We start from the raw sequence: 16,046 nt of genomic DNA on the forward strand, positions 1-16,046 counted from the left end.
AGGTCAGTGGAAAGGAGCAAGAATCAATATGTATTGGATACATTGATGAAGAGCTTAATGCTTATCATGCCTTTCTTGGCTTGTACAAAGCACCTGATTCATGTGAAAAAACAATTGCAAATATTGTGCAGTTACCGATATCCACCTGCATGGTCAGATGTACGATGGCGCTTCAAATATATCTGGAGCCTACCGTGGGTGTCAGACAGAAATCAAATCAAAGCAGCCTTTAGCACTTTGTGTTCACTGTGGCGCTCATTCCTGCAATCTTGTGGCATCACACTCTGCCTCTGCCATTGCAGTTATTAGAGATGCTCTTCAATGGGTTCATGAACTTGACAATTTTTACAGTGCATCAGGCAAATATAAGAAGTTGCAGTGCAACTACAAAGTCTCACTCAATCAAGCCACTATGTCCAACGAGATGGCTAACGTGTTGTGCAGCTGTGAAATCTGTTTTAACCCAATACTCCGATGTCCAGTTTGGAGGAAGCAGCAGAGCAGATGTGGTCAGAAACAGTTTCTCGTGCCAACGGCTTACTGGTAAGATTTTGAATAGGAACAGTACTGTTGGGATTGCACATGGCTATAGATTGACAATTCCGATTTTGCACAAAGCGATTTGACAGCAACAACCTGAAGCACTACCAGGCTTTAGACAATGTATTACTACATGTTGAGAGCAATGGTATCTTAAGTATCCTGCACTCAGTCTGGATTCACTAATGGTCCAACTTAGAATGTTTAAACATCAGAATCACTACAGATCTGTTGCAGAAGCTGTAAAAACTGACAACTGAAGTCAGGAGACTTTTCCCACAAGTTTGCTGCTAGTTTCATCAGCATCTTCAGCCCCAGCAGAACACAGTTTCAGCAGCCTACGACGGCTGAAGTCTTAGCTATGCAGCAGCATGACACAAAACAAGCTGAACTCCGTAGCAGATTGTCACACACACCAAGACATTCGGGATGACATCAATCTGACTGAACTGTAAAGCGAATTCTGTTCCAGATCAGACATAAGAAAAAACCTATTTGGAAAATATTGAGTGACCTTATTCCTTCATAAATATATTTGTGTCAAAACAATTTTTTTTCCTTCTAAATACCAGAGCTATTAAATCACTCTAATGTATCAACTTACAATGTGATTAAACATGGTGTTTCTAAAGCAGATTAGTTTATAGTTAAAATACAAATTAAAAACATTTATCGCTATTACTGTTTCAATCGCCATGTGTGTTTATAAGACTGTGTCGTGACTTCAAGCCTTATTTTCCTCAATTTTCACACGTTTTTGTCCCCCCCCCACCTTTTTTTTGAAACCCAACTCTCATCGTAGATGAGATTATTCATGGATAGCTGCTTGTGGTGAAAGCTGTAGTCGAACAAAAAAACTTCAGTTTTGTGAATGTTTATGTGCCTACAGATAGCAGGGAGAGAGTAGAGTTTTTATCAACTTTAAATACCACAATGTCCATATGATAAGTCAGACAGGAACCCCATAGATCCCCACTTCCAGTCTGCCAGGGGATGCACAGGACTGTGGAGAAGCGGGAGTTAGTAGATGTGTGGAGAAATTTTAATGGTGATAAAAGGCAGATTAAGGATACCACCCTCTTCCTAGCTAGATTAGTCCGGTTTTATTGTTTTAAACACGATTTTGGCATTTATACATCTTGTTTTATAACCCCCACAGGAATACATTTTAAGGAATGTTTTAGCTTGTCTTTTGGCAGAGGTGGAGAGAACAAATTCACTATTATTTCACTGAGGCAGTGGTGGGACGTGGGGAAGCTGCAGATGCGCCAGTTCTGCCAGCAGTACATTGTGAGTGTCACAAAGAGCATCAATGAATCAATGAGAGCCCTAGAGATTGAAATTGTGGATGTTGAGCATGACCTGGAGTCCACTACAAATAGCAAGCAGATTGCAGACCTCAGAGCCAAAAAAACATCATTAAATGACTTGTTGGATACTAAAGTACAGGGGGCGCTCATTCAATCCAGGTTCCAGAGTGTGACGCAGGTGGATGCCCCTACGCTGTATTTCTTTGGTCTGGAGAAGAAACAAGGTCAGAGCAAGCTGATCCACTGCCTGCGCTCGGCATCAGGGCATGAGCTGCGTGAGCTGTGGAGAGCAATATTACTCCCAGCTGTTCTCCAGTGAGCTGCAGGACAATGAGGATGGCACACAACAATTGCACAGATATCTATCACAGGTCCTTGAAGAGGAGAAGGGCAGACTGGAGAGGACGCTCACGCTGTAGGACTCTCTGACGCTCTGCAAGAGCTGAGCAACAGCAAAGCCCCTGGCATCGACAGGCTGTTAGTGGAATTTTATAAAATGTTGTGTACCTGAGGATTCCCTCACCCTGCACTGGCTTCTGGAGCTGCCCATCCTTTACAACTCAAGCCTGGATTCTGAGGTCTCCCTGCTTACACACAGCTGCGCCACCTGCTGGACCTGCAACAGTGCTACTGGAGGAGTATGGCGAGCCTGGCTGGGGCTGCGCTGGGTAGACAGTTTCCTGCATCAGATCCGTGCTGCTTCCCCTTTGGAGGGGCTGTTGCTCCTGAAAGTTTTTTTTGAGGATCATCAGATCGCACTTCCACAGCCCCTAGTTCCATGACGACTATGTCTCCTGGGACCCCTGCTGAGCGTAAATGGATGAAAAGAGTTCCCTCTGGACATTGTCATGGGTAAGACCCTGTATAGAGCGTGTGTGAAGGTCCCCGACACACACTGGCGGGACAGACTGGGGGTGAAGGATGACATGGAGCAATGTGGAACAATCTGTACAAGACACCGTTAAACAAAAGGGCAGGAGATCTGCAGTGGAGGGTGTTGCACACAATGATTGCTGTTAATTATTTTATGTGTTATTAACCCTTCAGTGTCTGATTCCTGTCCCTTCTGTACCCAAAGAGAAACTGTTTTTCTTTGTTTTGCGTACTGCACCTGTTTACAAGCACTTTTTACCTTTTCAGAGGCACTTTTTAAGAATCTTAACCTAAATTTTAATGAAACCTTATTTATTTTTGGTGTTCGTTTTACAAAAAAAAAAATATGTCTATTGATCATATTTTAAGGCAGGCTAAAATGGCAATATACAACAGCAGGAAAAACATGGTTGAAGGTTTTTTGAGCCATGGTGTTCTTATTATATTTAAGATGCTAGTCAAGGGCTGTGTGAGAATTTACCATCATTTTTACAAACTAATGCATAATCTCAATTTGTTTGAAATGATCTGGTGTATTAATGGAACAATATGTGAATTAGAAGACTAAGAGCTGTGTTTTAATTTGTAGGTTTGCTGCTGAAATCTTTGGATCCTGAGTAAGTGTGTCTATCTTTTGCACTTTGTGAAGGAAAACAAATGTAACGACGGAATCTATTTTTGTATCTATATTTAAAAAAATTGTCAATAAAGTACTGGGGCAATGTTGCATGCCCCTGTGTGTATTTCAATGTTATATGTTGTGTGCTGTGTGTTAATGTTGGTGTATAGTCATTGGTACACCGGATATAAATGGGTCTGTGGAACAAGAGTTGTTTAAAATCTATATTTGTATTTAGGCACGAGGATTGCACAGCACTTCACGTGCAGGTAAAATGTAATATGTGAGCACGGGGAATTGCACTTTATTAATTCACGTGCAGTTGTACCGAGACTCCAATTGAATGACTGATTAGCAATCAAGTCTTGGTACAGCTGCATAAAAGCAGCATGTTTTCACTCACTCAGGGTTGTGTGTTCGGTGAGTGGAGAACGGGATTGGAGAGGGAGGTAATAATCATAGTAATAGTTAAAATATCAGCTCACCGTGTTTGTCTGTGTAGTCTGTTTTGTTTGTCTCTTTATTTTGGCAAAAGTACCGTGTCCTGTGTTTGTTTGTCTTTACAACCTTTTATTTTCTGTCTGTCCATTATTAAATGCTGAGCGAAACCAATCTCTCAGCTCCACCCAACTCCACCTCTCTGTTGTTTATTTCCTGGTTCCTGTTTCTGGTCTGACGTCACCCACTACAGACGTCTTTGTGACAAGTACACAGAAAAGTAAAACAAAAAAATTTATTGGTAGCCATCTTGCTTACAGTTATGTACACTGAGTGACCAATTAACAAATAAACAAATCTTAAATAGTACTAAAAAAATGAAAGAAGAAGTTATTTACAAACTGCTAAGTAAGATGCAGCAGTCTCTTGAAACAGGGGTTGTACGGACAGACTGGAGAATTTCAAACGTAATACCGATCCACAAAAAGGGAAACAAAACTGAACCAGGTAACTACAGACCAGTAAGCCTGACTTCTATTATATGTAAACTGGGAGACAGTCAGCATGGTTTTAGGAAAGGGAGATTGTGTCTAAGTAACCTGCTTGATTTTTTTGAGGATGCAACATCGATAATGGATAATTGCAAAGCATATGACATGGTTTATTTAGATTTCCAGAAAGATTTTTGACAACGTCCTGCATAAAAGATTAATTCTCAAACTGAACGCAGTAGGGATTCAAGGATGTATGCACATGGATTAGGGAGTGGTTAACATGTAGAAAACAGAAAGTACTGATTAGAGGAGAAATCTCAAAATGGAGCGAGGTAACCAGTGGAGTACCACTGGGATCAGTGTTAGGTTCTCTGATATTCCTAGTCTACATTAATGACTTAGATTCTGGTGTAGTAAACAAACTTGTTAAATTTGCAGATGACACAAAAATAGGAGGCAAAGATCATCCAAAATGATCTAGACAGCATTCAGAACTGGACAGACACACATGGCAAATTACATTTAACAGAGAACTGTTAAGTGACTGCGTGCAGGCAATAAAAATGTGTATTATGAATACCATATGGGAGATACTGAAATTGAAGAAGGAATCTATGAAAAAAACCTAGGAGTTTATGTTGACTCAGATGTCTTCATCTAAACAATGTAGGGTAGCTATAAAAAAGGCCAACAAGATGCTCAGATATATAGTGAAAAGTGTTGAATTTAAATCAAGGGAAGTAATGTTAAAACTGTACAATGCATTAGTAAGACCTCATCTAGAATATTGTGTTCAGTTCTGGTCACCTTGCACAGTCCAGGCACTGGTTTAGTCATCTGTCTGTTTTAAGTTATTCATGGCTTGTTACGTTAGCTGACATGCCCCTACATAGATTTCCGAATCACTTACATGTCTATTATTAGGCTTTTAGGACTCTCCAGTTATGTTGCTGAGGAAGAAGCACCAGAGTAGAGAGTAAGAGGTAACCCATTGTTACCTATAGGAGAGAATTTAGTCATATATACGAGCATTAGTTTGTGACGGCATTAAGGCCATAGTGCCGAGTTTACGCTGGCATTAAAATTGCCCCGTATGTATCATGACACTTTTGCACTGCCAAAATGTGCTCCACCGTGCAATGCACACCACCGTGCAACGTGCTCCACCGCTCATTAGCCATGCACTTTAAGGGTTGTGAAGCCTTAATTATATGTATGGGCAAATTGTAGGTGGGGCTTATTTGCAAATGAAGTCTGTGATATTAAAATTAAACTTATGAAGCGACAAAACAGCTGTAAAACCCCTAAAAGGGTACACAAATCAGACAGATTTCAGATTGGTCTTATTTGGACATAAAGACAAAGACAGAAAGCAGCTGATAGGAAACAGCATTATGACAGCAGTCATAACCTATTTCTTACGATGGACAGTGCAGGCTAACCTTCCTGAACTACCCAGGAACAGAGGGAGAGTACTGAGAAGAAGGGAGAGTATCTAGGGTCTGCATTACCCTTTCTGATCTCCCTGACTATGAAGTTATAGCTCGATACTGGCTGTGCACCAGCGGAGAGTATCTAGGGTCTGCATTACCCTTTCTGTTCTCCCTGACTATGAAGTTATAGCTCGATACTGGCTGTGCACCAGCGAAGAGTATCTAGGGTCTGCATTACCCTTTCTCATCTCCCTGAGGATTAAATTATAGCTCGATACATGACCAGTACAGAAATGCACACATATAGACAGCTAACATGACAGTACAAAAATGGACACGTAGACACAGCTAACATAACCAGTACAAAAATGGACACATAGAGACAGCTAACATGACGAGTACAGAAATGTACACACATAGACAGCTAACATGACCAGTACAGAAATGGACACATAGAGACAGCTAACATGACCAGTACAGAAATGGACACACATAGAAAGCTAACATGACCACTACAGAAATGGACACACATAGACAGCTAACATGACCAGTACAGAAATGGACACATATAGACAGCTAACATGACGAGTACAGGAATGGACATAATGTTCTTATGTAAACATAATGTTTTATTTATTTATTTTTTAACTTTGGACATCTTTAGAAGTACTGCCAAAAACAAAGTCAAACAAAATTACTTTACAGGACTGCTACCAGAAATCCCCCCTTTACAAACTGACTCAGTCAAAATCATAATTGCTCTGCTGTTTGATCGAACCCCCAACAGTTTTATTTTCTACTTTCCAAAGGATTGTGTTAAATGTGTCTATTGACTTTAATGACTTTGGCTGACACAGTATTGGATCAATTGTAGTATTAAATGTAGAAACTGTATGTAATATCAGCAGGCAAACGAAGCAACTCCGCACACATTGAAGAAATGATCCTTTTTAAGACTGGAGATACACAAGTGATTTTGTAAGCAATTTTTTCTTGACAACTCAAATTGATAATAAAAAATGACTGTGTGTCACTAATTGACAACTCAGGTTGTCAACAGATTTTCAATTGGCAATCGAGTTGCTGGAGTAGACCACTGCTCTATTTTCAGCAATTCAGTTGACAATTTTCCAAGTGTCTGTGTGTGTTCAACCAATTATATTGCGTTTTCTAATCACCTGATTTCACTCTTAGTTTTGCTAAATCGAAAGCACGGCTACATGAATAAGCTTTGCTGTTGGTCGATTATATGATAGAACATTTTTATGGGATGTTAGATGTGCGGAATATAAAGACTGCAATAAAAAAACTTTCACTAAAACACGCAGGCTTGTATATTTGACATGCAGAGACTCTTTTTAGCCTGGAAAATTCTATAAAGCAAAAAATAATGTTTCATGTTTTTTTTTTTTTTTTTTAAATTTTTGGATCGGATAATCTATTTTAGTATCTAAATTAACCTAAAAAGGTATTTGTACTCCAATGGCCTTTTCATAAATATCTGTAATGTTGCCAATTCACAGCTAAGGGTTATTTGCAGGGTTAACGTACTGGAACGAATAATTATTGAAAGCTTTGAAGCACACTTGAATTAAAAGTCAAAGGTCATACTTATTTATGATGATATAATACTTTGAACACAGTTAAAAGGTTCGAATAGCAGAAGTCAAAGTCGTTTTATTTTGTTATTAGGATTTCTAAGTTTTCCCAGTGTTTGAATAAGACTCACAGTAAATATCAAGAAAAGAATATCAAAAAAGAGATACATAGAATGGTGGAGCATAATAATTATGTGAATGTATGTGCATTTCTATGTGATCTACAATGTAAAGGTACTGAATGTCTGTAATATTCAGTGCAACATTTTGTATTAATGCGTTCAACATGGCTATCTATTTAAAACAGCAGAGCACCTATCAAGCATGCAATTCCTAAACCATATGTTGGAATTAACTAACCAGCATGACAATCATTCAAAAGTTGAAACTGATGTGAATTACAAATATTCACTCAATATTGATATTCTGTGTTGTTTGGTTCTTTATAATATCACTGTTGATCTAATGTAATGCTACAGAATAAATAGAGAGGAATATTTGGAACCAAATTTGTAATATGGTTTAGAATTCTGCACAGCAGCTAATTGACAATATCCAAACTGAATTAACATCCTTGTACACATTTTGCTATCTCAAGTTTTACACCTGTTCCTTTCTGGTCGCTTCCAAGCTCTTCATGTCCAGTCAAGCACTCTACAAGTATACGTAATGGCAAGTCACAAACATTAACCAACACTGTGTATCCTGCGGATGAGATTTGAAATCAGTGTCCTATTATCTGTGACTCTGCATATACTGCCTACCTCTGTGAAGTGCTTTGTGATGGTGAGCCACTATGAAAGGCACTATATAACAATAAATATATTATTATTATTATTATTATTATATTGGATTTTGTTCCCGGACGGATGATCTATAACTATGGTAACTGACACTCACTACCCTGTAATGCCGTGGCTTTCAACTCTTTTTAAAAACTGTACCCCTTCTGTCTGGAGGTTTCAGCTCAAGCCCCCTTTTACAAGTTCTTCTCCCCCCCCCATTCCGTTTATTTCATATATAATTTAGGTCACCGCAATCAGGGACTGATAATCTGTTGGTTTAGGACAGAATACAAAACAATAATTCTTAAAACATTTAATTACAAGTCTTTGGATGCACAGAACCAATAGAGAGTATTTGTGAATCTCTTCGGAAATACACATATTCGCTTTCTATTCAGCAAAGTTATTATGAATAACCCAAAATAGTCTGCAGTGTAAATGTTTATCATGTTACTATTTACTTGCCATCTCAGCATTAGAATGTGTACCATTTACAATGTTCACAACATCAAAAACATTAACCTCAAGATAAAACTGTAATCATCACCCTTTTATTAAAGCCAACATAACAGTGATCCAACGGGGCTCAGTGTAACATACTGTCACTTTGCACGTTCTGTAGACTGTTTTATGTTTTCTTCCTTCGTTTTTCTTTTGAAAGCGAGAAATGTATCAATGTTTGACTCGTGAAATGATACACAGGATAATCCGAATGTACTTCATCAAACACCGAAAACAAACAGCTGCTATTGCTGTTACTAAAATGCAGTATTGGGATTATTATTTCATTTATACTGTTAAAAAGTCCAGAAAGATTGTGTTTCACTGATTAATATTTTCATGACCGCGCAGAGCTCTCAATAGTAGAATTGCCAGATGCCTACTTCACCCACCCTAGGGGTCTCCAATCCTGGTCCTGGAGGGCCCGTGTGTCTCCTGGTTTTTGTTCCAACTGTACCCTAAATTACTTAATTGGTGCTTATTAGAAGCTTAATTGGTCCAATTAATTTAATTTAAGGTACAGTTGGAACAAAAACCAGGAGGGACAGCAGCCGCCCAGGACCAGGATTAGACACAGCTGACGCACTGTAACACTGTAACTGTGGAAATCCGCTCAGTTGAAAACACACAGGCATACAGGTGGATGGAACTACAATCAGACTGTTACCTTTGAGCTTCCAAACATATCTATGCACAGTGGTTTAGAAGATAATAGATAGTACCATTCAAAAAACAAGATAATTGTTTTGTTTTACTTAAATTTGCACGTGTACTCTGGTTAAAAACTCCCGCTTAAATATATATCAGGCACCCAACCCAATTTTAGAATTGATCAATGTTATAATAATACAAGACTCCACCACTGCAGATACATGTTGCTAATTTATTTACACAGTATGTTGGCAGGGTTTTTTAAAATCTTACTCAGAAACACCACGTTTGGTGCTCCGAGATTAATAACTAGATTATTGGGGGAAAGTAGCTGCTGTGTAAGAAACAGTAATAAAGCCGCAATCCTCTACAGTTTATGGGGGACAAATGCCACCAGTGGGAAATACACAGAGAACATAAAAATACCACCGTTAAATTCATGGTACCGTTGCATGGGACTCTAATTATCTATAGCCGTGTAACCAGTAAATGCTGTAAATGCGATATCTGGCTAGACACTGTCTGAGTTGTAGGAAGACAGCTTTTTCAATGAACAGACAGACACTTTGAGACAAACAAGATGACCTGCTTGTCAGGCTGCTGGAGGCAGTGTGAGTGTGAATGCAGACGGTGCTGGTAAAGCTGTAGGTTCATTGGTCAATCAGTTTGGATGGTTGAAAGGTTCTGGTGGGTCCTCTTCTCTTCTGTCATTACTCCCCTTCCCCATCCAAGGAAACTGTTATATACATAGGCTTTATTATTATTATTATTATTATTATTATTATTATTATTATTATTATATCTATATTATTATTATTATTATTATTATTATTATTATTATTATTATTATTATTATTATTATTATTATCTTTGCATATATAATAAGTATTATTATTATGTATTATGTTTAGCAGGACAATCGAGGTGCCATCTGCAGTTGTTTGTTATTGTTTTGTGTTTGTAAAAACGTTGTGAGAATTCGTGACTGTCAGCTATTGATTATTAAATGAGCTGACAATCACGCAGAATTATTATACCTGTGCAGAATGTGACCGCGGGGTTAATGATAATTGACAGCTGGTTAATCTTTCTCTCACATCCACTATGAGAACCTGCAGCTTTGGTGATCGAGGTGGTTGTCCAGAGGAGAAAAGATACAAGTAAGAAGCAGAAACTAACAGCATAACAGTTGCTACTCGTGCTGGATTTGGACCTGCACGATACTCGTTTGTTCAGTGTTTGTTTGCTGAATTGTCTGTTTGTTTGGTCATCGAGACCTTTTGTTTTGTATCAGTCTTCTGCTTTGTTTAAACCTTTTATTTTATTGAATTAATAAATATGCACATCACCGTGTATCATACCCCAGTCCGCTGTTGTGTTACATTCATTTCCTGGCCTGATGTCACCACAAATGCCATCCTGTCACAGCAAGGTTAAAACAACTCTGAAAACCAAGCTATGCTTGAAGCATTATCACACTCAAGGATGCTTCCCTTTTATTTGTATTCAATTCATAAGCAAGATAAAGAGCCTACAGTTCAAGAATATATCAGTCTTTTCATCAGGACTCTATGTGGTAACACGGTATGCAATTCAAAAAGATGGACGCTCCAGTGCGGGAGCCTTCTCTTGCTATGCATATGAAGTATTTCCAGGTGTTAGGATGGGAAAATGCAACATAAATTACCACGGCTATTTACTATAGACACAAAAAAAGTTTCCTTCTTTCTGCAGCATCAGACCTGTTCCAATCAGAACATCTCACACTTTCTGCACTGTTTGTGTATAGCCTTACCACTGTGGCGTTGTTATCCATGTTTCATACCATCTACTGTATAGGCAAGAATACTGGGGGGGAATCTCCTTTCCACTTAACGTATATAATAGTGAGTGAGAATTTTTTTTAGAACCAAGTCGCAATTGTGTATCCTTTGGAAAGAGCTACTGTATTTTCACCTAGGAGACTCATTTCAGACTGTATGTTTAGGCAATAGACAGGATGATGGCCCAATTAAAAGGAGATGTCTCATCTCTAGACCTGATCCCTGGAAACTACCTGAACAGGTGGTCGGTCGTTGTGGCTCTCTCCCATCACTTCTTTAGTTTTTGTTGGTTTGTCACCAGTAGGGATGAAGGCCATACTAATCCCAATACTTAAACGGTTTCTGAAAGTGGTGTATCGTTTTCACACATCAACACTAGTGCTGTATATGCATGTCACCAATAGATATTTCACCTTCCCCTTTTCTCTTTTACTTTCACCCAGGTATTCCGCAGAAGCAGCCAGCTTCAATTAAAAGTCAATCTTTTAAGAAACATGTTGCTAGACAATGAACCTTGAAATGCTTACTATTGGCTTACATCTGCAGTTAAAAGTTCAGGGAAAGAAACACTTCTTTGAAGCTGAAGTACAAGTACAACCGTTTAAAACAAATCTGCACCTGCGTTTAATGTGATTAAAAACACAAGCATAAAAAGATCCCAAACCTCTTGGCTGTGAACATTGACAATAAATAATGGTAGACTAAGCAGGCTTCTCCAAGACACTGTGGTAATCTTTCATCAAGTGAAGTGCAGGGTGGTAGTGTGTTAGGAAAGCAGTGTGTCTCAGAACCTACTCTCCAACCCCTAGTGGATTTACAGTACTAGCCAAAGCAAACTTCTAATAACGATCGTCTTCTATGTCCTGCCAGTAAAATCCACTAAATTGCTTTTAATAATAATGCTTGTTTGTCTTATTCTTGAATTTCATTGAAATATAACTTAAAAACAGCACAACACAACATGGCATGATCAAGTTGAAGTTGATAATGTCTAAGTAGGGAGGTCACAAGTTATCACTAAGAAAACATTTACTGTACTTTTGAACCCATTTCGGCTCTCTTGACGCTTAAAGTGTGCCTGAAATGCAGATATATTGATGCAACGCATTTATTCAAAATTCAATTTCTAGAAATCTTATCTATGAAAATATTCTTTAATTAAATGTAGTTGGTGGGAATAACACTGTCTTTAACAGGTGACCTTCCACCTTATTTGAACAATCTTTTAAACTGGGTGGGGGGAGGGGGGGCACAGAATAAATCTTGGGGGGGGGCGTGAGAAATTTCAGGATTTTTTTTTTAATGACCACACATCCTAACCTATATATATCGGGGTGTATGTCCAGGGACACAGAGAGAGTGTGGAGATTCTGCTTAGGGACAGGTTGAGTGTGCATAATGGAGGGAGCAAGATCAGAAGCACAGAGACAGGCAAGGTTAGTCGGTCAGGGATCCAGGGGGCATGTGGTGGTACTTGAGTTTAACAGTAAGCTGGAGACATCAGCAATGGAGAGCGGGGAGAAGGAGGAGAGGGAAGGAGGGGCAACTGGAGGAGTGTCAAGGTGGTCAAGTAGTAGACTGTCTGTCCCCCTGGCTTCAATCTGCCCCGACGTTTGTAGACTTCGCTGAACCACTTCGGGACAGGGCAGGGTCAATGTGCTGCCAACCTCGTTCGCTGGGGTCAAGCCACCGACTCTTCCTGCAGCTGTGGAGCCCGACAAACCATGTCACACATCGTCGACGACTGCCCGCTGACCAAGTTCCCCGGTGGACTGCCGGCTTTGCACCTTGCTGATGATGATGCCGTTCAATGGCTTGGCATGACACGCATACGATAGAAGAAGTAGTAGACTGGGTTTGTGGTGGGCGAGCGTAGAGTAGATGTTGTCAATTTTGTTCTGAAAAAAAGAGGTGAAATCAGGACAGGTAAGAGGGGAGGACGACATCGGACTGCAAAGAGTTAATGTCGGCTTATTCTCGAGTTCATAAGAGGATAAAACACTACGTACTGAACACTTAACAGACTTTCACTCCTTTTCAGCTGATCCGTATGTCATCCAAAACAAGCGCTCAAAGGCTCTCCTGCCAGTAAGGAAAGGTCCAGGTTCCAGGGTCTGTCTTCCTCACGTTGTGTCTCCACACCAGGGGACTAAAAAATGTTTGTGCAAAAACAAGCGTCATTGACTATTTAGGTATTCCACTGAAACAACAATTCCTCCACCAACATGTGCACTCTTCGTCTGGTTATGTCTGGAATATTCCACTGCAAACTCCAGTACTGTTAGATTAAGAAAAGACTGAATATATTTAAATCTGTCGACTTCAAATGATATGTCCAACTATTCCTCTGGTGATCGATCAGGGCTAAGTTAGGCAAACACTGGGGTTGTTATTCCGTATCAGGGTTTCCGAAAACGGCATCTCTGTTCAACCTGATCGCAGAAGGCAGGTCTTCAGATTGTCAAAGTTCAAAGCCTTGTGCTGTGTGTCAGGACTTTTTCTACTCCTTTCTTCACAACAGTGATTGGACAGTTTGTTTATTTAGGGTGGTGTCCATATGTCAACATGGAGTGTTTTTCCATTGGCTGTTCTCATTTCAAGACAGCCCAGCGTTCTCAATTGGCCCACTGTCCAGGTGTCAAAACATTAAAAACCGCATGATTTGTACCCTCTTGGAAGACACCCATGGAGCCACAGGATTTGTTCAGCGATGGTGAAGATAACCCCTTGTCCAGTATTTACTTTATGACTCTTTTTAAAAGCATTCTTTGTCAGTGAAGGAGTTTGTGACAAGAAACCAAGCAGACACGGAGAATGGCTTGGGACCGCCCTTCCCTGTATATTTCATTTCTGTTAATTTCATGAACAGAATGACATTATGATCCAACCTGACGCTACACTTCTCATCCGAATAAAAACAGCACTCCACGAATAGATAAACAGGGAATATCCATGATTTCAAATTAAAAATAAATACATAAATAGTCATATTTTCAGCAGATCTTTAGTTTTTTTCCCCCTGATTTGACTTTTGTTTTAACATTGTTCAGTTCAATACGCTCAGGGCACATTGCATTGCAGTTATTTTTCAGTATAATAAATAAAATAAATAAACAATAAAAATAAACCCCTTTGTTGATCCCATCCAAGACATGCAGGGACAATGGGTAGAACAGTCAAGAAAAATGGTATGCAAGGCATTTCTTAACTAGCTAACACAGGGCAGTAAGCGATTGGCAAAAACAAAAAAACTAAAACACTTGGGTTATTCTTGGGATCTTAACATAGCCACATACCTTTAAAACCTATTGCACTTAAAATACACGTCTCATGATAATAATTAAAACAATGAGATCTCCAGCCTATAAGGCTCTAATTAAGGGCTCATTGATTCGGAAGTGCTGTGATTGACGGCTACACAAATCACTATGAACAAGACAAACAGCTGATCACCCACAAAATCGTATGTTTACAATTTTATTTAACCCAATTTGTTGCTCATCAGTTAAAGTCACATACAGTTGATGAATTGTGAAAAAAATTAAATAAAATTGAAATGAACTTTAAGGGCCAAACTCAGCACATCGCACCCAGTTCAGATGAGCGTTTCCTTGTTTTCTGAGTTAAAAGCATTGGCGCATGCCCGGGCAAGCACAGTACATGGCTTACCAAGTTTTAACGCATATCGCAAAATAACACCACACCACTGTAAAATACAAATACCCTCATTGTAAAAATACAGGGTTTTCTCCCAGTGTCCAATGTGTATTAAAGTGCTTTATGTACATCTGTGTTTGCGAGTCAGTGTTAACAGTACATGCTATGAGTAGTGGGGTCGCAAGCAGTGATGGACTGCATTGGAATAAGAAGGTGGAAAGTGAAAGGGTTAACCATTTCTTCACAGTGTTGGATAAGAAAACAAAAATGTGATGTGATTTAAATCGTTTTTCATAGCCTGGGCATTTGTATGTAAGGTTTAAAAAAAAAAAAAAGAAAAAATAATAAATTGACACAGGTTCATGTCAGCATCTTTCCCATGAAAATGGGACATTGTGAATTTTGAGACATTAAGGGCTTTGTTAAGAATGTTAAGGGGGGCATGGTGGTTCCTCCAGGCGGTTAGACCATTCAGAAGCAGACAGGAAGCATACTGGTGGAAGTTTAAATTATCTACCACTTTGATCTTTGGAAAATAGGCACGGATACTGAGTTCATTATATATTCTGCCAGACTAGAGAGAGATTTGTGCTGTGTTTTCTGCAGCTTTAGAAAATACACAATCATTGGGGAGAAAGAGGTGCAGAAAAGAACATTTGAAATAATGGTTTATAACAGTATCATCCAGCAGATTTCCTTTGGAAATAACCCACTGTGCCTACGGTCTGACTCGCCTAAAAGTAGTCAAGCTACAGTTAATAAAGTTCCACATGGCAGAAAGACATTTGCTGTTTCAGCACTTTTCATTGAGAACGGTCTCCCCGTTGTTTAAAAACAAATCTACCTACTGTATGTATTTCTACAAATGCACACAGTGAACTTGCTGTAGTAACTAAAAGAGCTGCTTTGACATATGTGCTGCTGATTTTATTGTCTATGTTGATGTGTTTGTAACTGCTGCTGTCATCCAAGGACCCTCTTGAAACTCATAGGGGCACCTGGTCTCAAATGTTTAATAAACTAGTGGTAATGTAATGAGTACAGTATGTCTGACAGAATTGCTATTTTTATATTAAGCCTTAAGTGTTCATGTTTTTCTATACTGAGCTGTCTTGTATACCCAACCCAGCTTTCTACCCCCAGCCTCTCAATTCAAGTCATTATGCTAACCTCTAAATGGCTCATTTGTTTATATCTCTTCTACACTGTAACATTTAACATGAAAAAAAAAATCATATCCCACGTTGATGCGAATACCAGAAGACACCAGTTTTCAGAGTGAACAACGCTAAAAGCATCCCAACATTCTTGTGATGACAGCATA

Source organism: Polyodon spathula, chromosome 2 (assembly GCF_017654505.1).
Source record: "Polyodon spathula isolate WHYD16114869_AA chromosome 2, ASM1765450v1, whole genome shotgun sequence".
NCBI lineage: Eukaryota > Metazoa > Chordata > Actinopteri > Acipenseriformes > Polyodontidae > Polyodon > Polyodon spathula.